Source organism: Felis catus, chromosome A1, assembly GCF_018350175.1.
Source record: "Felis catus isolate Fca126 chromosome A1, F.catus_Fca126_mat1.0, whole genome shotgun sequence".
NCBI lineage: Eukaryota > Metazoa > Chordata > Mammalia > Carnivora > Felidae > Felis > Felis catus.
Genome location: NC_058368.1, coordinates 165,113,845 through 165,137,587, shown reverse-complemented (window position 1 = coordinate 165,137,587; position 23,743 = coordinate 165,113,845). Strand labels below are relative to the sequence as shown.

Genomic DNA, 23,743 nt, shown 5'->3' with positions numbered 1-23,743 from the left:
CCATACTTTGGCTACTTTCAATAGTGCTGCTATAAACATTGGGGTGCATGTGCCCCTTTGAATCAGCACTCCTGTATTCTTTGGATTAATACCTACTAGTGCAATTGCTGGGTTGTAGGGTAGTTCTGTTTTTAATTTTCTGAGGAATCTCCATACTGTTTTCCAGAGTTGCTGTACCACTTTGCATTCCCATCGACGGTGTAAAAGGGTTCCTCTTTGTCCACATCTTTGCCAAAATCTGTTGTTTCCTGAGTTGTAGTTTTAGCAATTTTGACAGATGTGAGGTGGTATCTCATTGTGGTTTTGGTATGGATTTCCCTGATGATGAGTGATATTAAGCATTTTTTCATGTGTCTGCTAGGCATCTGGATGCCTTCTTTGGAAAAGTGTTTATTCATGTCTTTTGCCCATTTCTTTACTGGATTATTTGTGTTTTGGTTGTTGAGTTTGATAAATTCGTTATAGCTTTTTGATGCTAACCTTTTATCCGATAAGTCATTTACAAATATCTTCTCCATTCTGTTGGATGCCTCTTAGTTTTGCTGATTGTTTCCTTCACTGTGCAGCAGCTGTTTATCTTGATGAGGTCTGAATAGTTCATTTTTTGCTTTTGTTTCCCTTGCCTCCAGAGACATATCAAATAAGAAGTTGCTGTGGCTGAGGTCAAAGAGGTTGTTGCCTGTTTTCTCCTCTAGGATTTTGATAGCTTCCTGTCTTATGTTTAGGTCTTTCATCCTTTGTGAGTTTATTTTTGTGTATGGTGTAAGAAAGTCTGACCCTGTTTTTAACTAACCTTAGGATTTACATCTCACTTGCTGCCTTTTATTTAATTTACAAAGTTATTTGCCTTCTCATACAAGCCCCATATTTAAGCCTATCAATCTGGATAACGTCTACAAAAAATTTTCAGATGTCCTGCTCAAATATACATACAGTTATCGCCAGGATTACTGGGTAACTAGTTTTCTAAAGTTAAAACTACTTTTTAGCAAACATTTTCGTGATTGATTACAACTCATGAGTAATCATAATTCAGCATGTTTACCACTTAGATAATATAACCCACCATGAATCTGCAGCAAATTATGAGTCAATCAGGCAGGAATCTATTTTATATTGCTGAAATTATCACATGTGGTCTATTCTCTGTCCTTTTAGGTCAATTATGCAGATGAGAGTTACAACTTATTTCCTTAAAGCTATAAGAGTGCCTGTGTATCAGGCTGTCTTTAATTTTGTCCAAAACTCTTGTATCATTTCTGTATAAGCCCCCCTCCTATTGAAGTGAAATATAAGTCTTTACCTCTATAACTATCTCTTTCTGTTTCTAGCATCTTGCAGTTTTAAGCTCTGGATTCTGTGGTGACAAGACTTATTTTTATTTTTAATAAAAACTTTATTCCAGAATAGTTTTAGATTTACAGAAAAGTTAAAATAGTAGCATGCCCCACATGTACCCACAAGTGCCGTATCCATCAAACCCAGATTTTCCTATTATTAACATCTTACATTACTACAATATGTTTGTCACAATTAATAAATGTTGAAACATTATTATCAACAAAAGTTCATAATATTTCCAGATTTCCTTACTTTATACCTAATGTTCTTTTTTCTGTTCCAGAATCCCACCCAGCGAACATTACATTAATCTTCATGTAATCTTCATTAGGTTCCTCCTTCTGTAAAAGTTTATCAGACCTCCTTTGTATTCAATAATCTTGAAAATTTTTTTCAGAGAGGTAAGAATAGATATTTATTCCATGAAAGAAAATATATTAAAATAGGAACGGAGAACTAGAAACCCTCTGAGAAAATAGAAATATGGTATCAAACCTTTTTTTAATTTTTAAATTTTATTTAAATCCAAGTTAGTTAACATATAGTACAATAATAATTTCAGGGATGGAATTTAGTGATCATCACTTACCTATAACACCAGTGCTCATCACAACAAGTGCCCTCCTTAGTACCCATTACCCATTTATCCCAGGCCCATATACAACACCCCTCTAGCAACCCTCAATACTAGTCAGATAATTTATAGAACACCCCTTAATTGGAATTTATCTAATATTCTTCTTTTGATAAGGTTGTGGTTATGGGATTTTGGGGGGAAGAACACAGAGGAGGGCATTTTCACACATCCATATCTGGGGTATATGATATCAACATTACTCATAACTGTTGCTATTAATTTTGCTCCTTTGGCTGAGGTAGTGTTTGTCAGGATTCTTCACTGTAAAGTCAATCTTGTTTTGCTTTTCTCATACTGTACTCATTGGAGGGAAGTGACTATGCAGAGCTCACTTACAGTGTAAGGACTTATGCTCCATCCCCTTGAAGGATATTTGGACATAAAACATTACACTCCTAAATAATACATGAGCTAAAGGATAAACTCAAAAGAAATTAAGAAATATTTTGAACTAAATTAAAGTGGAAACACAATTTACCAAAGTTCCGGGGATAAAGCAAAAGCAGTGTGTAGAGAGAAGTTTATAGTATTGAACACATATTAGAAAAAAAATCTAAAATCAATAATCTAAGTTTTTAGATCTAAAAATCTTTTTCTAAAGGACTGGAAAAAGAAGAGCAAACTAAATCCCGGCAAACAGAAGAAAAAAATAAGAATTAGAACAGAAAATAAACTAGAAAACAGGAAAAATATGCAGAAATTAATGAAACCAAAAGCTGTTTAAAAAAAAATCAATAGGGCGCCTGGGTGGTGCAGTCGGTTAAGCGTCCGACTTCAGCCAGGTCACGATCTCGCGGTCCGTGAGTTCGAGCCCCGCATTGGGCTCTGGGCTGATGGCTCAGAGCCTGGAGCCTGTTTCCGATTGTGTCTCCCTCTCTCTCTGCCCCTCCCCCGTTCATGCTCTGTCTCTCTCTGTCCCAAAAATAAATAAACGTTGAAAAAAAAAATTTAAAAAAGCAATAAAAGCAATAAGCCTTAGCCAGGAAACTAAGAAAAAAAAAGAGAGAGAGAGAGAGAGAGAGAAAGGACACAAACTACTAACATTAGAAATGAAAGAGGAGACATCACTACAAATCCAAAGAACAGTAAAAGTATAATACAGGCATGTTATAAACAATTCTATATCCACAAATTTGAGAACCTAGATGAAATGAATATCAACTCCTTGAAAGACAAAAGCTGCCACAACTCATAGGAAAAGAAATAGACAATCCTAATAGGCTCATGTAGATTAAAGAAACTGGAAGAGTTTGGGTATCATGATGATATTTTAGATACCAAAGATGCAACCCGTGAAAAAAAATAATTGATAAGCTGGACTTAATTAAAATTACAAACTTCTGGGGCATCTGGGTGACACAGTCGGTTGAGCGTCAGACTCTTGGTTGCAGCTCAGGTCATGATCCCCGGGTCTTAGGATACAGCTCTGTGTTGGGCTCTGTGCTGAGCCTGGAGGCTGCTTAAGATTCTCTCTCCCTCTTCCTCTGCCCCTCTCCCCATTACTTACTCTCTCTCTCTCTCTCTCTCTCTCTCTCTCTCTCTCAGATAAACAAAACAAAATAAAACAAGAAAACCCACTTTTGCTCTGCAAAAGACCCTGACAGAGAATGAAAAGATAAGCTACAGACTGGGAGAAAATATTTGCAAAAGACACATACAATAAAAAAAAAAGAAAATCCTGCCATCCAAAATATACAAAGAATAAGAAAACGAACAAACCAATTTAAAAATATTTCCAAAAGCTGGGGTGCCTGGGTGGCTCAGTCGGCTAAGCGTCCGACTTCGGCTCAGGTCATGATCTCATGGTCCGTGAGTTCGAGCCCCGCATCGGGCTCTGTGCTGACAGCTCAGAGCCTGGAGCCCGTTTCGGATTCTGTGTCTCCCTCTCTCTCTGCCACTCCCCTGTTGATGCTCTGTCTCTGTCTTAAAAATAAATAAACGTTAAAAAAATTTAAAAAATATATATTTCCAAAAGCCAGAACACTGGGTGCCTGGGTGGCTCTGTCGGTTAAGTGTCCAACTATTGGTTTCAGGTCAGGTCATGATCTCACAGTTTGTGAGTTCAAGCCCACATCAGGCTCTGAGCTGACAGTGCAGGGCTTGCTTGGGATTCTCTCTCTTCCTCTCTCTCTCCCTCTCTCTCTCTCTCTGCCCTTCCCCCACTCACTGTCTCTGCCTCTCTCTCAAAAATAAAGAAATAAACTAAAAAAAATTTTTTTAAATGCCCAAAAGCCAGAACAGACACATTACCAAAGAGGACATATGGATGGCAAATTAGCATATGAAAAGATGCTCAACATCATTTTGTCAATAGGCAAATGCAAATTAAAACAACACTAAATGCTACTTATTAGAATGGGCAAAATCCAGAACATTCACAACTCCAAATGGTAACAAGAATGTGGTAAAGGTGCAGAGTAACAGGAACTCTCCTTCATTACCAGTGGGAATGGAAATGGCATAGATATGGCACTTTGGCACTTTGGAAGATGGCTTGGTGGTTTCTCACAAAACTAGCCATACTCTTACCATATGATCCAGCAATTATATTCCTTGGTGTTTATCAAAGGAGTTCAAAGCTAATGTCCATCCAAAACCTGCACTAAGATATATAGCAGTGTTATATATAATGCCAAAACTTGGAATCACTGAAGATGTCCTTTAGTAGGTGAATGGATACATAAACTGTGGTACCTCCAGAAAATGGAATATTATTCAATGCTAAAAAGAGATGAGCTATCAAGACAGGAAAAGACATAAGAGAAACTTAAATGCATATTACAAAGTGAAATAAGCCAATCTGAAAGGACTACATATTGTGGTGATTTTAACAATATGGCATGCTAGAAAAGGCAAAATTGGAAATCAGAAACTATTAGTGGGGTGGCAATCAATAGGTGTAACGATTTTTAGGGCATCAAAAATACCTTGTATGATACTATGATGATGGATACATGACATTATACATTTTTGCAAATCTACAGAAGAGAAAACCCCAAGAGTGGACCCTAATGTAAACTTTGGATGATTATGACGTGTCAATGTAGGTTTATCAGTTATAACAAATGTACCACTCTAGCGGAAGATGTTGACAATGAAGGAGGCAATGCACGTGTTGGGGCCAGGGTATGTAGGAAATCTCTGTATTTTCCTCTCAATTTTGCTGTAAAACTAAAACTGCTTTAAAAAATAGAGTCTAAAAAATTTTCCATTAGGGTCTTCAAAGCTTTTGCTGAGACTTTTCAATCATTTGTTTGTTTCAAATGTTTTGTAATTGCTTCTTGAAGCATTTTATGATTATGAGTTAAAATCCTTGTCAGATAATTCTATAATCTGTGCCATTTCAATTTTGGCATATGCCGCCTTTTTTTTATTCACCTTGAGCTCTTCCTGATTTTTTGCAACAGAGAAAAAGGAGGCGACACCAATTATTTACTTCCAAATGGGATTGTAAGTCTACCTTTCCCACTCAGCTTCTGTTGATACCTAGTGGGGAGGTTTTCTGCTTTCTCAGGGCATGAGTGGGAATAATGGCTACCCAATAAGGTCTTCATTTACAGCACATTGGCTGAGAAGGTGATTCCTACTTGGCCTCCGTGGGAGTACTTTCCTTATAATAGGAAATGGTCAAAGTCCTGACTCTCCCCTAGGTCCCTCTGATGCCATCTCAACATAGATGGAAAGGGAGCTTCATCTCTGGGTAGGAGTGGAAATTCAGGCTTTCTGTATGGTCACTGATAGGGGTGGGTAGGTTGTGGCTCAGTACCGCAGGACAGTGATGAAGGTACCTACTCAATATCGTGTCTTGTTTGATACCTCATCAGCAGGGGTTGGTGTGGAATTAGGTCTCCTGATTACAAGCTGGTGCAACTGAAGTCTAGACAGCTGTCAGTGGTAGAGATTTGACAGCATTTTTTCTGTGGTTTTTCTTTCCTGTGGAGTAGTATGATCATTGTTTAAAAGATTGCTGTCTTGCCAGCTGTCCCTTTTCTGGTCTGTTGTCTTAAGGGAGTAAGTTTTTTAAGGCCTTTTTGGTCTGTATCTGTTGGTGTTTCCAGGTTGCCAGCCTCTCCAGGCTTTGTCTGTATATATAAAGCAGAAAGAAAACCGGGGAAATTCACTTTTCATTGAGCCCTGAGGGCCCAAGCTTGTTTGCATTCTTGCTGCCTTTCAGAGTATTATTTTTGTAACATTTATGTTTAGATGATCAATTTCCCACTGGGAGGGTGGAACAGGAAGAAGTACATATATTCTACCTCTTTGGAGTTCTAGGCTTATTGAAGCTTTTTATATATGAAAATGGTATGATTAGGCTTACACTTTAAAGAGAAGAATCTTCTGTGGGGACATAGTTACAAGGTACAGAAACACAAGGCAAGAAATGATGTAAAGAAGAACTGAACACTGGCTGTACCATTAGAAGAGGGAACACAAATACAAAAATAAAGAAATGAAGAGGCTAAGATTGTAGTTGTTTGTGATGAGTTGTTTGACAGAAAACATCACCCAGTAAACGTTTAAAATGTATAATATTGATGATACCTCTAGAAACTTATTCCCCATACATTAAACACTCTATGGTTCTGAAGACTTTTTTTTTCATTTACAGAACTCTAATTGATATTTTAATATATAAAGAAAGAACCACATTCTAAAACATGGGGAATTATAAGGAAAAATATGCTTTAATCAAGGGCAAGAAAGTGCATGGTAGAGCAGAATAACATATTTATAGTAGCTACATTCCTTACTACAAACAATGACTTACTGGAGAGTAAGGTTATATAATAAGAAACATCAGAAATTTTATAATCCTATGTTTGAATACTAGAAAACACTAAAAACAAGATTCTAGTGAAAATGATTCTTCAAATTAACACTTTAAATGGTAAAAATATTACATAACTCCTTCTATTAAGAATAAAATATATCAAAAAGAAAAGAATCAGATTAAAAATTAAATTTTTAAAGCAAATCATTAAAGACTGGTAGTAAACATGTTAAGCTTATATATTCATATATTGGGAATATGTATGTGCATACACTCACACATATATGCACACACATACACATGTATACATACAAACACACAAATGCAAACTAGTTGTAAAATCTCAGAACCCTTCTTCTTTATTTTTTAAACATGTTTGTAATACAGGTTTTGATTTTTAAAAGGATAGCAATGGTTTCACATCTGGAAAAAAAATAAATTCGTTAGGAAATCTGAAGTTAAAATGACTTCAATGAATACAAAATCTCAAAACTATGTGTTCGATATTGCTGATGAAACTTCACAATCTGACTTTTATTATATATTTAGCACTTTTGACAAGTTTTTTCAGGTCCTAAATATCCTTATAAATTTTACGAACAAAATTTAATACAGCAGTCATATAAAGCCAAGCGATTGTTTATCTATCTTTCTTCTCAGAAACATTATCATTTTGACTTTATAAGATGCTCATCATGATAATAAAGTGATATAAATAGTTAATATTTACTGACACTTAACCCTGAATCAGGCATTATAATAAATGCTTTATGTGCAATCTCATTATAGTTAATAGATTCATCTGGGTAGTTGTTCAAAATTATACCAAGTAAGGAGCAAGAGCAATATTCAAACTCAAAACTTCTCTATAGGATGTGTACTTAATCCCCATTACATTATCCTGAATTTGTATATAATTACATTTTCTTTTACAATGAAAGCTGGTGCAGCCACTCTGGAAAACAGTATGGAGGTTCCTCAAAAAAACTAAAAATATAACTACCCTATGACCCAGCAATTGCACTACTAGGCATTTATCCATGGGATACAGGTGTGCTGTTTTGAAGGGACACATGCACCCCCACGTTTATAGCAGCACTATCAACAATAGCCAAAGTATGGGAATAGCCCAAATGTCCACCGATGGATGAATGGATAAAGAAGATGTGGTATGTTATATATATATATATATATATATATATATATATATATATATATATATATATACAATGGAGTATTAATCAGCAGTCAAAAAGAATGAAATCTTACCATTTGCAACTACGTGGATGGAACTGGAGGGTATTATGCTAAGTGAAATTAGTCAGTCAGAGAAAGACAAAAATCATATGACTTCACTCATATGAGGACTTTAAGAGACAAAACAGATGAACATAAGGTAAGGGAAACAAAAATAATATAAAAACAGGGAGGGGGACAAAACAGAAAAGACTCATATATATGGAGAACAAACTGAGGGTTACTGGAGGGGTTGTGGGAGGGGGATGGGCTAAATGGGTAAGGGGCATTAAGGAATCTACTCCTGAAATCATTGTTTCACTATAGGCTAACTAATTTGGATGTAAATTTTTTTAAATAAAAAAATTAAATTAAAATCTTTGTGGGTAAGGGGAGAGTAAACAAAATATGTTACCCAAAATAATTGTACCAATGTGAATTTTTTGACATCTAAAAAAGATAAAATTACCATAAGCATAAGGCAAAAATCCTTTAGCTTGCAATTGAAAAAAATAATACTTTAGCTAATAGTTGGACAAAAAATAATCTGCTGTTCCAGATATAAACAACATACCATTTATCTTTAGAAGGCCATGGAAAATTTACAAATACCTCAACCATAATATATTTACTAAGATCTATTAGTATCTTTATAGATTTTGCTGAGCCTGTGGAGGACATCAGTTACTACCCTATTTTTACCACCCCTTTAAGCCACTCACAGAGATTACATTCTAAAAAGGTTAAGGGGCACATGGGTGGTCCAGTGGGTTAAGTGTCTAACTCTTGATTTCAGCTCAGGTTATGATCTCATGGTTGTGAGATCCAGCCCTGCATCAGGCTCTGCACTGAGGAGGGAGCCTGCTTGGGATTTTCTCTCTCCTTCTCTCTCTGCCCCTCCCTACTCACACTCTCTCAAAATAAATAAACATTAAAAAAAAACAGAAAATAAAACATAAAAATATTGAAAGACTCTCTAATACAACATAACAATTCTTATTTTTAAAACTAGTAGCTAGCACATAGTAGGCTTTTTAATCCTCAATTTTTGATTACTTGAATAGCACACCGTCAGGCTCAGCCTCATGTGTAGCACCTGCAGCTTTGCTCAGTTGGCTTTGAACTGTGCATCCAGGAACATACAACTGAGATTTATCATAGATAAAGGATGTTTACCAATAGAGAATGAAATGATCAAGCTTTTTCCACAAGGAAGGATAAAACAAGTTGTACTTTTAACAGTTTTCATATATAACCTCAAATCCTGTTTATCCTTTTACCTGTAGCTGATTTCACAATCAATTTTAATTCTAAAGATCAAATGAAGAATAAAAAGGAGAATATATTTTATATTTTGAAAATCAATTCTGAAAAGCAACTCTGCACCAGCTTTCAAAACTTTGCTTAAGAATTAGTTGAGTAGCATTCTAACAGCTACCAAGCCACTCTCATGGCCAGTGGTTTCTGCAGCCCATCAGGCTGGTAAGAGTCACCAGGTGCTAGGTCGGGCAGGCACACAGGGATCATGCATGCAGGTATGCATAGGGTTCATGGACATATCAGCTGCTGCATCAACTGCAACATAAAAGGCCCCACATGGAGGGCTATGTAATCACCCTGATGGAATCTGAGCAAGTGGCTTGGAGGCTGTGCTGAGCCTACAGCATCCTAGATGTCTGAGTTGATGACCACTTGGTCCATATGCATGATTTGCAACTATTAAAAAAGTGTATATACTGTATTTCAAAAATAAAAAAGATTATTTTAGTAAAATAAACACCTATATTCTGAAATAATATTTCCCAGAACGGGCAGTACACTTTTAAGGATTATTTCATGTGTATTGACTTCCTATTTGGCAGTCAATAAATTGACAAAGAGAAAGATGTTAAATACAACTTACTCAAGTAGTCCCAAATATGTGTATTGAGCAAAAGTACTTAAAACTGTATAAATTCCAGTTCTTTGCAAAGTCATTCAACACACACACACACACACACACACACACACACACCCCTAGACTGCTACACTTGGAACAGTACCTGAACTAACACTGAAAACAAATAATTTTCTACATAGTACACTTTTGTGGATTTTGACAGCAGACAAGGAAAATAAATGTTTCATCCCCAAACCCTCTGGCTTTAAGTCAATGTTGTACCTTCTTGTTTTCCCCCACCTTTAATGCTTTCTAACATCCCAGAGGTGAAAGATGAAGGGTTATCTGTAACCTCAGGTCCTATCATTTTGAAGTGGAGTGATTGCAAACTCTCAAAATCAGGAAAATTGAACATTTTAAATGTGAGTTTTCAGCTTCATTCCTGAGTTTTTGATCCTATACAGTTAACTTTGTATGATATTGGGGATAAGTAAGCTACTAATGTCACTGGAGGTGTAATGATGTTAAGCAGACATCACATCACAGTCACAGATGTCAGGATAAAATTAGCTTATTCTATCAGAAGACATCAAACCTCAATTTTCATAAATAGAATACATGGATGGCACTGATTAAAGCAAAACAATAATTACAGTTAAAGGAAATAAAACTATAGCTTCACAGAGTGACAGCCAATGTTTTTCTAAGCATTTTAGATGGAATCAAAGCCAATCCTAAAAACAATTGACTAAGCCTGCATAAAGATTGTTCTTTAGGCAAATTAATAAACAATGACTAAATCTTAGTAATGATAGTCCTGAAGCAAAATGCACATATCTATGTATAATTTCCCATTATAGAGTATAGAATATATTAAAGGGAGACAAAAAGAACCATGATTGTCCATGACTGTATTTAGATAGTTGGATTCAAAGAATTCTTTTTAATCATTACCTAGAAGATTATATTTGGAAAGAAAAAGTTAGTCTCACTTAAAGATATATTCCTCAACTAGATTCTGTGGTAAGGAGAATTCTAGATGACCCTGAAGGTTCAAATGCACCAGTATACATGTCTCTACAAACTCTCCCTCTGACTATTGGAAGAACTCCTGAATACGATGTGATATAAAGCTAGGTATTTTACATGATAAAATATTTTCAGATGTAATTAAAGCCCTTAATCAGTTGTGTTTGACTTAATTAAAGGGGAGGTTACCCTAAGAGGACTTGATCTAATCAGGTAAAAGAAAGACTAGAGCCTTCATGGAGATCAGATATGTTCTCCTGCTGGCTGCTTTGAAAACATGAACCAAAAAGTCAAAGTGTCAAGGCAGAGCAAAGTGCAAAGAACTGAACCTAGTGTTAGTCTCCAACAGCTAGCAAGAAAAGGGGACCTAAGGGGGACTTGGGTGGCTCAGTCAGTTGAGCGTCTGACTTTGGTTCAGGTCTTCATCTCACAGCTTGTGAGTTCAAGTTCCCTCTGTACTTACATCTCAGAGCCTGGAGCCTGTTTTGGATTCTGTGTCTCCATCTCTCTGCCCCTCTCCTGCTGGCACTCTGTCTTTCTTTCTCTCAAAAATAAATAAACATTAAAAAAGAAAAAAAAAAGAAGGAAAATGGGACCTGAATCATATAGCCGCAAGGAACTGAACTCTACTAAAAACCATAGGCTTTGGAAGAGGGCCTCAAGCAGCAGAAAGGAACACAACGTGGAAACCATTTTGATTTCATCCTTGTGAGAGACCCTGAGAGGAGAATCCAATGAAGACATGCCGAGATCCCTGACACATGGAAACTGTGAGACCATACATGTATGTTGTTTTACATGGTTTAGTTTTTGGTAACTTGTTACATAGTCACAGAAAGTGACTCTTAACCTCAGAGTAAACTCTAGTTCCTACCAAGAGAACCAACATAAGCTTTATCTATTTTTATTATAATCACATATTGCTTAATTCAAGTCAAATCACATTTTTCCAAAAAAAATTATATATTTTTTGTCAAGAATATATTTCACACACAAATACCCCATATATTCCTCAGGGACTATATTTTCTTCATTTAGACATAGGTATAATTTGAAAGAATTAAGTTCTACATTTTACTCTCAAGCAGGCCCAAACTATTCATATTTCACTGATTAAAGCATGTTTAATTGTGGAACCCTAAATTAACACTCAGAATTGAAAACATAAATGCCTTATGATGCATGTGGCTGCAAAACTTATAGAGCATATTGATCCAATACATAGAGTTGCAGAAATATGTAATCATGTACAAGTATAGCTATTTGAGGAAGAAATTAATTGCTGAGGTAAGTTTTAGTTTGCTGTGTTTTGTAATGACACACAAAATAAGTAGTATTTTTAGTAAAAAGCAAAATATATTGTTATCTTTAATATTTATCACATTAGCTTGTAAAGGTTATTTGGCCAACAGTCATGAATGTACCAACTATTCACAAAGCATTCTCCAATGTGCTCCTAGGGATGCCTAGATTGCTATCTGCTCACAGAGGACTTAGACTTAAGACTCTTAGTTGATGCTAATGTTTTCCCTTCTCAGAAATAGTTAACTCCTGACTCAAAATGTTTATCAGTAAGGATAGATCATTAGAATAATTCTATAACATGGATTTTTATCTGTTTTTACATTGTGGGAAATCATGACACTTCAAAAAAAGTAACCATTCTTCATATGCTGTCACTCTGTATGACTAGAAAAGGGTATGATGGACTATTCCCGACCCCCTGCTAATAAATCTTCCCAAATAACTTTAACAACTTATTAAATGATTGCAATGGGTAAGCCTGCTGTGCAGTATCTTGCATTTCTTATAGAACACCTAAAATATTTTAACCCTAAATGCAAAGGCTAAAGCTTAGCAACTTACTCTGAGGTCACAGCCAATGGAAGCCAAGCAGAGATGCTAACCATCTATCTCATTCCGGAGCCACTTTTCTTTCCCAATTCAAATGACTCTCCATCTTGTCTATATCTATCCTATCACTAGCCACCAGATAAATTGGTTTCCCCTCCTTGACTTCCTCAAAGAGCATCCTAAGCTTCATTGCTCTGAATCACCCAATTCTGAAGCCACAGTAAACAAGGAGAAAAAACAAGATGGAGAATATTAAAAAGGATCATGTTCTTCCTTTTATAGGCTTCCATTCTGAGGCTGGTAAAATGACTGAACACAGAGGCAACTTAGAGTTTGTATTCGTCTATGGGACTAAACAATCTTATTTCTGAATCGCTGAAATTAAAGGGGATTTCTGGACAGTTTATATAATATGCAGTAAAATCACCATCCTGCTAGAATTTTCATCTGGGTCAGGGAAATTTACACTGAATGAATAAAATTTAAGGGAACAGTGGAAGTTAAGTTGTGCTTGCTCCCAGCTAAAGTTGGAGCATTTTCTTACCCCTATTTGCTTTAATGCTGCTCTCACTCAAATAGATTTAGCTTTTATAATTAACTATTTTGGTGACAGAAAAATCAATGCAAACTGGCTTACAACAATGGAATATACTGACTCATAAGCACAAACCCCAATGATGGCACTGGCTTGTGCTATCTTTCTACATTCTTCAATGGGTTAACTTCATTCTGTGGCCGTGCATATTGGCAAGATATGTGGATACAATAGACACCTCCTTGTTAAAGTCCAGTAGAAAGGAGATCTTTTCTGAAGTGATCTGAAAAGCCTGGAGAGTCACTCTGATCAGAGTAGCTTGGATTATGTGCTCACCCTAATTGAATTATGTGGCCAGGAATTGTTACCCAAGGATGGGTGTAGGCTTGGTTCATAGGCCCCTTACTTATTGCTAGAGTGAAGCCTGTTTCAGGCCACATAGATTGGGATTAAGGGAAGGATAGAACTGCAAATGAAGAGCCAGGGCTGTCACAAGAAGAAAGAGTGGACACTGGGCAAGCAAGTAACCATCTACTGAGAATAATCTTTGTAAAAATTCTATTCCAGGAGGATTTATTTATTTCTGAATATTCCAAGCATTGTACCAGATTTTAAGAACCAGATCCATTTAATTTAAGCCTTTTTTTCCCCACAAACTGCAGTCTTCATACTTTTATACATTAGCTTTTTACATCTTTGACTATTATCCCCATCTGCAGGTGTTCAGCCCTGAGTTAAAATAAGAATCGTTCAGAGCCTGTGTTCCAGAAGCTTGATGACAGTCTTTCTCTCTTGTCCCATTGTCAAAGATGGGTTCAAGTGCTGCTCATAAATGTTTAAGAAGAAGATGAAATGTCTAAATCAGCCAAATGAATAGCCAAGTGTGATTTTCAGTCTGTAGCTTTTACTTGATGCTAAGTTATTGAAATTTTCTCAGAAAGACTCCAGAACTACAATTTTTCTAGAATTTCTTTGTCAGAACCCTTGTTGAGTTTGAAAAGCTGCACTGCAATGATGAAGCCATATAATGGCCTTCAATTCCATAGCCATTTGCTCCCACTTGCACATTTAAATTTGTAGCAGAAATCCAAATGTTTAGCTTAATTGTCCTACTATGAAATACAGAGATTTATGAAAAGATGCTAACAGCCTGTCCCCGTGCCATCATTGAAAAGGCTCACTGGGTATTCAATAATAGGAAATAAAAAAAGCATAAGTATAAAGAGGCAAAAATTACATTTAAATCAACATGGCAAAAGGTTTCCATGGTACAAAGAAAAATTAAATCAAACAGTGGGGTTCTTTTCAATTGAGGCCTTTAAGGAAACGGGCAAGATGTAATGTTCTTTATTTGTCAGACAAGTGACACAGTTAATCAGTGCTAATTGCCCAGGATTGGCCTCTCAGTTATGTCAGTTAATTAAAGTACATTCTCATATGTACTGACCAAACCCCTGTATGTGGTGGGTAGACAGAGAAATGAAAGGCATAGATAGTGGGTCCCTCTGTCACTTGGAAAAAGAAATCAATACTGATTTAGTTGTAGCAGAATTGAGCTATTTTGTCTGCAGTCTTTTTATCTGCAAGGCCCCCTGGCCATCAGTGTGGGAAAACATTCATGGAATGAATGCATTTAGCAGGAGTAATCATCATCATCGTGAAGTGCTTATCAGAAATGAAGACAAAATGCAATTAGGCTAGATTTACAGTTGGACCAATAATTACCACTCAGATGTTTCAGCTGAATGGAAAATACATGATTCCAAACCATGACATTTGTGTTCGATTGCTTTCTCCTCCTTTCTCTTGTGATCTCTAACCCTCCTCCATTTTCTTTTCTTCTTTATTTTTTCACTTATAAAATATGTCAGTCATGATGTAGCACAGCTGAATAATTGTCATAGAGTCAAATGCTTGCAGGTGGTTAATGGAAACAGAAAATTAAATGAACAGCAGTAAAGAAACTCATACAAAATTAAAGAACTCTATTGCAAATTTAAAGGGTCATTTGGTTTCATCAAAAATCAAATAATATGAATATGTTATCCTCTGCATGAAAGAGACTATGTTAAATTGTTTTGAGAGCTGAAAAATGAGCAATCAATGGTGTGCTAATGAAATTTGTGAAAAAATCATGCACTATTGAAATATGCTGTAAATTGTCATTTAGTCCCTGCAGATGAAGGCCTACTTTGAGGGATCAATTTTTTTTTCTTGAACTTATTGTTTACCTAAATTATTGAATTGAAGATATGACTTAAAAGAAGTTAAGACTGTTACTAAAAAGAAATGAGAGTAGGATTAAACTAAGCAGACCTTTCTATCTTTCTTAGATGCACAAAAACAAAACAAAACAAAAAATAAAATAAAATAAATCCACCAAACTAGTTACTCCTTCAAAAATGTCTTGTCTGAGACCTTTTCTCCTCATGTGACAGAAACCCAGCAATTCATAACACATTCACGATGTGTCCAAAGAACTGAATCAATGGCCCCATTGACCTGCAAGGACTTAAGATGGTTTAGATCAACTAAGCTCTCATCTGCCTGGCAGTTTTGAAATATATAATTGATAAAACTTTTGTGAAAAGAAAAGCTGTCTTTCTGGTGAAGAATTAGATATGATGTTGTATGGTGTCATTCAGAAGTGGATTTCAGTTACAGATTCTTCAAGAATAGATTTCAAGATTACAAAGCATTACATTCTTTATTCACTCCTTTTTATTTTTCATTATGCTCTTCATTCTCTGGGAAACCCAGAAGTCAATATGAAATGTCTTTTGTCCATCATAGAAATGATTTTCTTCTTTGCTGGTTGCTCATATCAAAGGGAAAGAAAAATGAAGACATATAATTGAGTCTTCATTGAAAATAACTCAGACATTTGTGACATTGCCTTGAATGGCTATCTCGTAGCTGAATATTTTTAACGACTAACAAAATCTTAGAGGGTGTTTGAAAGTGAATCAGTTTTTCACCTAAAAAACCAAGACTTAAAAATAAATATTCTTAAAAGAACAGCTTTAAAAAGGTTGAAATAAAGCATGCTTTTTTAAACAATATAAATCCCTTAAGATGATTCATAGCCTTTTCAAATGCAAAACAAAATGTATCTTATCTTGTGCTAATGAGAAAGAAATAATATAAACACACAGTTATTTTCTTTTCAATTATCCTTGTTGATTTAAACCATTAAAAGTATCTTTGATAGTTTTTTTCCCCCTTTGTCAAACTTATGAGTTGTCAGTGGATTATATATATAAAAGTGATGCTAGGTGAAAATATTGATTCAACTTTTTTCTGAATGAGTATCAAACTTTTATTTTAATAATACCTAGCAAAGGTAAAGTTTAGTTGCTTGTTATTTCATGTTAAAGTAATATAAAAACCAAAAATCTCAACGAATCTGACAAGTTTGCATGAAAAATATAATGAAATGCCCAATTTTTTTAGTTAAAGCATTTTTTCTTTATATTTTTCAAACATTACTTCAATTTTAAAATTGTTCTGCCCTTTTTCTTTTAAATGTTTTATTTATTTATTTATTTATTTATTTATTTATTTATTTATTTAGAGACAGAGACAGAGTGCAAATGGAGGAGGGGCAGAGAGAGAGAGAGAGGGAGACACAGAATCAGAAGCAGGCTCCAGACTCTGAGCTTTCAGCGCAGAGTTCGATATGGAGCTCCTAGCCATGAACCAAACCGTGAGATTATGACCTGAGCTGAAGTCAGATGCTTAACTTGACTGAGCCACCCAGGCACCCCTGAAAATTTTCTGCCCTTTTTCTAACTGAAGCCCTTTAAAGCCCCCATGTTTATATAACAGTAATATTGTTGTCATTTAAATCCAGCCATCTAGGGGCGCCTGGGTGGCGCAGTCTGTTAAGCGTCCGACTTCAGCCAGGTCACGATCTCGCGGTCCGTGAGTTCGAGCCCCGCGTTGGGCTCTGGGCTGATGGCTCAGAGCCTGAAGCCTGTTTCCGATTCTGTGTCTCCCTCTCTCTCTGTCCCTCGCCCGTTCATGCTCTGTCTCTCTCTGTCCCAAAAATAAATAAACGTTGAAAAAAAATAAATCCAGCCATCTAAATACTAAATGTAGAAACATTACAATTTTCAAAATGGTACTCTTTGAAGACTCACTATTACGAAAAAATGATAGATGAAATTCATAGCAGGGACATTGCCATTATTCCCATTTAACATCATCACTTTTCTGCTGTCACAGACTAGAAGTCTGGAGTTCTCTCTTGTCCAGCAAGAGACCAGACACAGAATTGAATACAAGAGAGGCTATGTCCAGGTGGAGACAAGAACTCCGAACAGGGGTTTCTTCTCTGTATTTATTGAGCTCACAAGATATTACCCACATGATGAATGTGAAGAAAATAAGATCTTACACAGATGAACATGGAGAAAACAATTAGACTGTAATCATTAACTTGTGTGTGTAAGAAGCAAATGGTCTGAGGGGCATGTGGTGTTTGTGATCAAGGTACGTTGGCACCAGATGGAAAGTAATTTCCTGTAGGTGATATAACCAGTTACTTGTGATCCCATTAAAATATCTGGCTAGCTAACCTCAGGTGCTTTGCTTCCTGGTGGAGGCTTTCTGCCCTAAGCTTTTTCCTAATCCATTTATGTAAGTGGAACCATTTTCCCACATTCTGCCTTTCTTAAAGGCAGAATTAAAATTAAATTAAAATTTTAACTTTTTTTTTTACCTTTCAAATAAAATGTAGGAAATTTTTATGCCAGAGACAAACATCTTTGTTTTCATGTATTACACTGAAATTTTTATATATATCCCAGCCCCACTACAGACCTGTATTCAAGATTTCTGTTCAGTACAAAGGACATTTCATACAGATAGAATACAGTGCATAGATGAGTCTGAAACATTATATATCTTGATAAATACATTCCCTTTTGATAATTCTATTCCGTTAAATTAATACATATCAAGGCTAGAAGTTTGAGCGGAAAATATAAAACATCTATACTAGTATTAAGAGTGCCTAAGTTCAGGATGGCACTAGAGGCTAGGAAAGATGTTTTCTCAGCAGTCTGAGATTCTGTGGATGAGACTAGTCTAACAAATATGAAATAAATACAAAAATAAGTTTAAGTTCATTGTAATTTTCTAGAGCTGTCAAGGTAAAAAAAAAAAAAATTAAGGAAAACCAGAGTGGAAGTGTTAACCCTGCTCAGGTCCACCTTCAGAAATAGGGTGCTCATTATCCCAGCCACCAAGAATGTTTGCCACTGACAGCCCAGAGCTGAGTTCCTCTCCTGGAACTACACCTCACCTACTGCTACTGCCTTGAAAACTTGCTTGCCTTCACTTCATTCTGCATCTGGTGATTTATGTCAGTACAAAGGTTGCACCCTTGCCTCAATTCCACACATGTCTAAAAGGCCACTCTTTTCTTTCTTTTTTTTTTTTTAATTTCTTTTTTTCAACATTTATTTATTTTGGGGACAGAGAGAGACACGCATGAACGGGGAAGGGGCAGAGAGAGAGGTAGACACAGACACGGAAACAGGCTCCAGGCTCTGAGCCATCAGCCCAGAGCCTGACGCGGGGCTCGAACTCACGGACCGCGAGATCGTGACATGGCTGAAGTCGGACGCTTAACCAACTGCGCCACCCAGGCGCCCCAAAGGCCACTCTTTTCAACACTCTCCATGGGATCAGATAAAACCATTGTTATTACCTCCTTAATTTGTGCAGTACTGCTTCCCTTATATCATCGTCATTGTGGGTTTCTTCAGAGCAAGCTTCAAGAAACTTTTGCACACAGATCTTCATCTCGGAATTGGGTTTCCAGTAACACAAAGAGAGAGACCTTCATTTGTCCTTGAGTGATAGGAAGCATTTGGATAATTAGAGAGATGAAGGGAAAGCATCATAGCCTGGTGTGGTATGGAACACACAAACTGTGGTGAAAAGTGCAAATGACTCACTATGATCCTAAGATGGTGAAGAGCCCCTGGTCTGACGATCTGAGAGATTTTCAGGGAATTACTTAAAATGAGAAGGGAGAAGATAGGTGTTGGTAGAATGTGAAAGATATTAAACGTCATGTAAAGGATTTGGATTTTATTGAGTAGATATTTGCAAGTCACTCTAAGAGTAGAGTTAAAGTGCAATGCTTAAGGAAGCTTGGTTAAGGAAGGATATGCAGGATGAAATAGAATCAGGAATGGCAGCACAAGTCCATGTCTTAGAGAGTAAAAGCCTGCAGAGGGACAACAGAAAGAATAAACAAATTTCTCTTTCCACTTTCTCTCTCTCTCTCTCTCTCTCTCTCTCTCTCTCTCTCTCTCTCTGTGTGTGTGTGTGTGTGTGTGTGTGTGTGTTGTGTTGAAAAAGAGAAAAAAAAAATCTGACATATACTTTCTAAGGAAACCCTGGAAGGAATAAATAGGTCTTTTGATGAATCCTTTTACGAACTGTTACTTCCAAATCTACCATCAGAGAGAAATAACCCGGTATATTTTTCCTTCCATTATGTATTTCCTATTTCTGTTTTGTAGAGATACTCATGAAAACTAAAACAAACATGTGAAGAAAGCCAGAAGAAGGGGGATAATCAAAGGATCTGGATAATGGTACATAAACTAAATAATTGCCTTCTGGCATAACTGAAAATTGTTTTTCTTTAACTCAGCCTGCACTCTGTGTTCAAATCATCTCCCTAGGATACAAGGTGAATGATAAAAGACCTGAAGGAAATAGTCAAATTTCCTAAAATTTAATTACATTTTTGTCAACCTTGGATAAGGCACTAGGTGCTCATCACACACCTTGTTGTCCAGGACCGTTTCGATATTGTTCTTTCCCTTTCAGAGAACTTTGAATTTGTCTTTGAACATGACAACATCTATCATCCTTCAGTGAATTAGCAAGTATATCAGTAGGTTATCATTAATATCCAAATAAAGATCCTAAATGCAAATTCCTGGCAGACTTATCATTACTCTCAAGTACTCATGCTATTTCTATTATTTATTTCTAATTTTTTCACAATTAAGAAGATGTTCAATTTAGATTATCTTGCAATATCTCCTCATACACAGATGAATAAACAATTAAGAAGGTAAATATTATTTCAGATAATAACTATTACACGTGTTCCTTAGAAAAAACTGAGGCTACCGTAACAGATTCATAAAGCATTTTGCTGACTCTAGCATAGGAGCCCTTGGAATTGGTTTAAAGACTTCAGTATAATAGTATTTGAATCTAAATGGTTCCCCTTCATTTTGATTTTACATTCTTAAATAATCAAATATAGGCCCAACATCTAAATTCCTCCAAGGAGGAAAAGGAGGCTAGAATAGGATACCTACTTTAAACTTCAACCACACATTAAATTTCCATCAAATTAACTTAGTAGTTCTAATTTTCTATTTTCTAGATTTCTATTTTCTAGAAATTCCTCCTTGCCTGATTATGGAAAGTTGAGTTCTGACAAAAATCCTTTATTTAAAAAATTCAAAAGGACATGATTTTTTTTCACAGGTCACTGACTCTTATAAACATTGCCAAATAGCAGTGATGTTTTGCCATGTCTAGCAAAACATAGGCATTTAATACTGAACAATAATGTACTTTGTTGTTCTTTCTGCCTAGTTTTTTAAGAGTGTGCTTTGACCTGATTTTGTAATGAAGCAGAGGGAATTGTATCTATGTTTTTCTCTTCTATTTCTATTTTGTCATAATAGTCCAAATTATCTTGAATAAAATGACAATAGGACATCTTATAACATCTTGAAATTATTCATATAATTCTGGTATTGCTCTGGCCACACTAAAGCTGAAACTGCATTTTGGCATACATTGCTAATTGAAGATTCAAGTTTGACTATCAGAATTCAAGGTGGGCAACCAGTGCCTGAAAATCTCTGGAATCCTACAGAACTCTCTTAATACCAGTCCCTGCATCACCGCTATTGATGTAGACAGAGGTTATGCAGGAAGGGCGAAGGGAATTAGCAAACTTTTTAAAGTCACTTGCCAACAAAGTGAGGGGAAAGAGTTCTTGGAATCTAAGTAAAGGAAACGAGGTTTATCAAATGGAATAAGTGACAGTGATTTTCTTCAATTTACATCATTTTGATTGTGCTACTGAATGTCACAGTTAGCTTAGCAAGAAAACAGTAGTAACATTTCCAGAAGTATTTTTGTTTCACATAATTAAGGACTTGTATACTCAAAAAGTAATTAAATAATGGAACAAAATTATGTGGAGCTGTGGACATTTAATAACATAATGAAGGGTTAGGGACCCAAACTGTTTGCTTACTTAGGTGATTACAGCAGATGATTTACATTGAGAATCAATCAGTGTTTTTCAGGTGTTTCAAAATTATTCCAATCAAAGTGTCATCTGCTTTATTTTGCAAACAAAGTTTTTATCTTATTTTTTCTACTTGTGATTGGACTAAAATGTTCAAGGCTACTGAAAGTTAAGTGAATAACTTCATAATTGGCTAATTTTTACTTGGGAATTAAAATGCAGACAAAATACAGGTCCAACAACTGTTTGGGGGCATTTTAGGCTATGGCAATTTAATAATGAGAATAAATAATAACAGCAATGAAAATTATCATTCACAGGGAAATTTCTATGTTCAAGGCACAGTTTGAATCATATTTTTACATTATATCAACTCATTCACTCATTTAATATAATCTCAAGTAGCCCTACATGTCTTGGATCTTTTTAGCCATGCCTCAATTTCCCTTCTTACAGACATTTTCTTGAGTTATGCAATAAAGTTATGGAAATATTCTATAAATTTCTTATTTAATTCTAACCATGACTTTGTGGAAGAGATTCTGTACTTGACATTTATAGCAAACAGAAAGTTCTGTCTTTGGCTGTTCATGATTCAGCGGATACTTGCCAAATGGAGTTATGGCAAATTACAGATTTTGAGTATGATAGCAAGTTTAGCATTAAGGTAGCTTGTAGTTTAGAAGTTTTATGTTCTAAATCTTGGAACATACGACCTTCGATCATTAATAATAGCTCTGGGAAGATGTAATTCAAGACAAGTGAGTTTCCCTGAACTTTTAGGGAAAGGATTTCAAAAGATAGCAGAGACTCTGGGTGGTGAGTGATGCCTCAATGTCAGAAAACACATCCCATTAGCTTGCAAATGAAAGCAAAGGACAATTCTGTGGGAAAGAGTGCCAGAGAAAAATATCTAACACTTCTGCCAACGTCGTGTAAGCACAGGTTGGTAGGCACCTGAAACCAGAGCAACACGACTTTCAAGTTGTCTTTCCGTAGGGAGCCCCTGGTCACTAACTGTAGCCTTGCAGCCATCTCAACAGCACTAGTTCTACTTCCCTGCCATCTCAATTCAAACAAGTAATAAATGGCTCTCCAGATACAGAAAGTATTTCTAGGGCAACCCCATCTTAAGGCAGCTGCAATTATTAGCAGCCATCAAAATATGTCACAGTTTGGATTTAGAAATCTAAAATATTAGTGATGGAACATAATTACCATGAATCGCAAAAACCAGTATTTGCTTGATCTCCTAAGAGAGAAAAATGTTGTCCATAAACACGAACCTGTGGATATATTTAATTTAACTTACAAACTCTTAAAACCTGTCTCTTTATGGCTAAGGCAACCTATTGTGTACCACAAAATGTACTTCACAAAAATACAGCTGCCACAGTGTCAGGGCTTAAAGTCATCGTGTGGTGTGTTGGTTTCCCCAATTCAAGTTGGGAGATATCTTTAGTTAAAATTGTTTCTTGAAATAAGTCCTCAACACAAAGGATTGTTCATATCAATTCTTTTAGAAGATTTCTTTGACTAGTCTTATTTGTTTCAGCATACTGGCAAATTGTAGGCAGATCTATGAGTTTTCCAATACCAAGTCTACTGAAACTTCAGATTTAAATTTCTTTACACACTAGTATTGCAATATGTTTAAAAATAAGCCCTAAAAATGTCTTACGGGTACCTAAATATTATTTACTCAGAATACAGTAGATGATAGAAATAACTTTAGGCTACATTCCAGGGAAATCTTCTTCACTATCTGTCATTAAGGAGCTTGAATCCATTGAAGAAGAGTCTAATAGTTCTTTAGAAGGGCTATCCACTGAAGATGCAATAGAGAATATGTTTTAAAGGGACAAAAAGATTTCTGTAGTGTTGGATGTTTTTACAGACCTAGTGTAAAGTTTTACAAGTCTTTATGTTTTTCATAGTTTTTTATGAATAAGAAACTGACCAGCATTCGAGACAGAGGGGAAAACAACTTTTCATCTTGAATTAACTGCTTGTTAAAGTGAAAACTAGTACAATATATTTACTATGTAAGCGCAAGGAGTACAAAAATGTCTTGAGTTATTTTATTATAAACAAAGACATATTATCAACATTCTTGTCCTACATACTAGAAGAAATGCTACACTGAAAAGATTTAT

General features: G+C 35.8%; 1 pseudogene; it reads right to left on the bottom strand.

The window, feature by feature from the left end:
- The window catches only part of LOC101092489, a 30,711-nt pseudogene extending 11,618 nt beyond the window's left edge, over positions 1-19,093 (bottom strand).
- Positions 19,094-23,743: the final 4,650 nt, after the last annotated feature.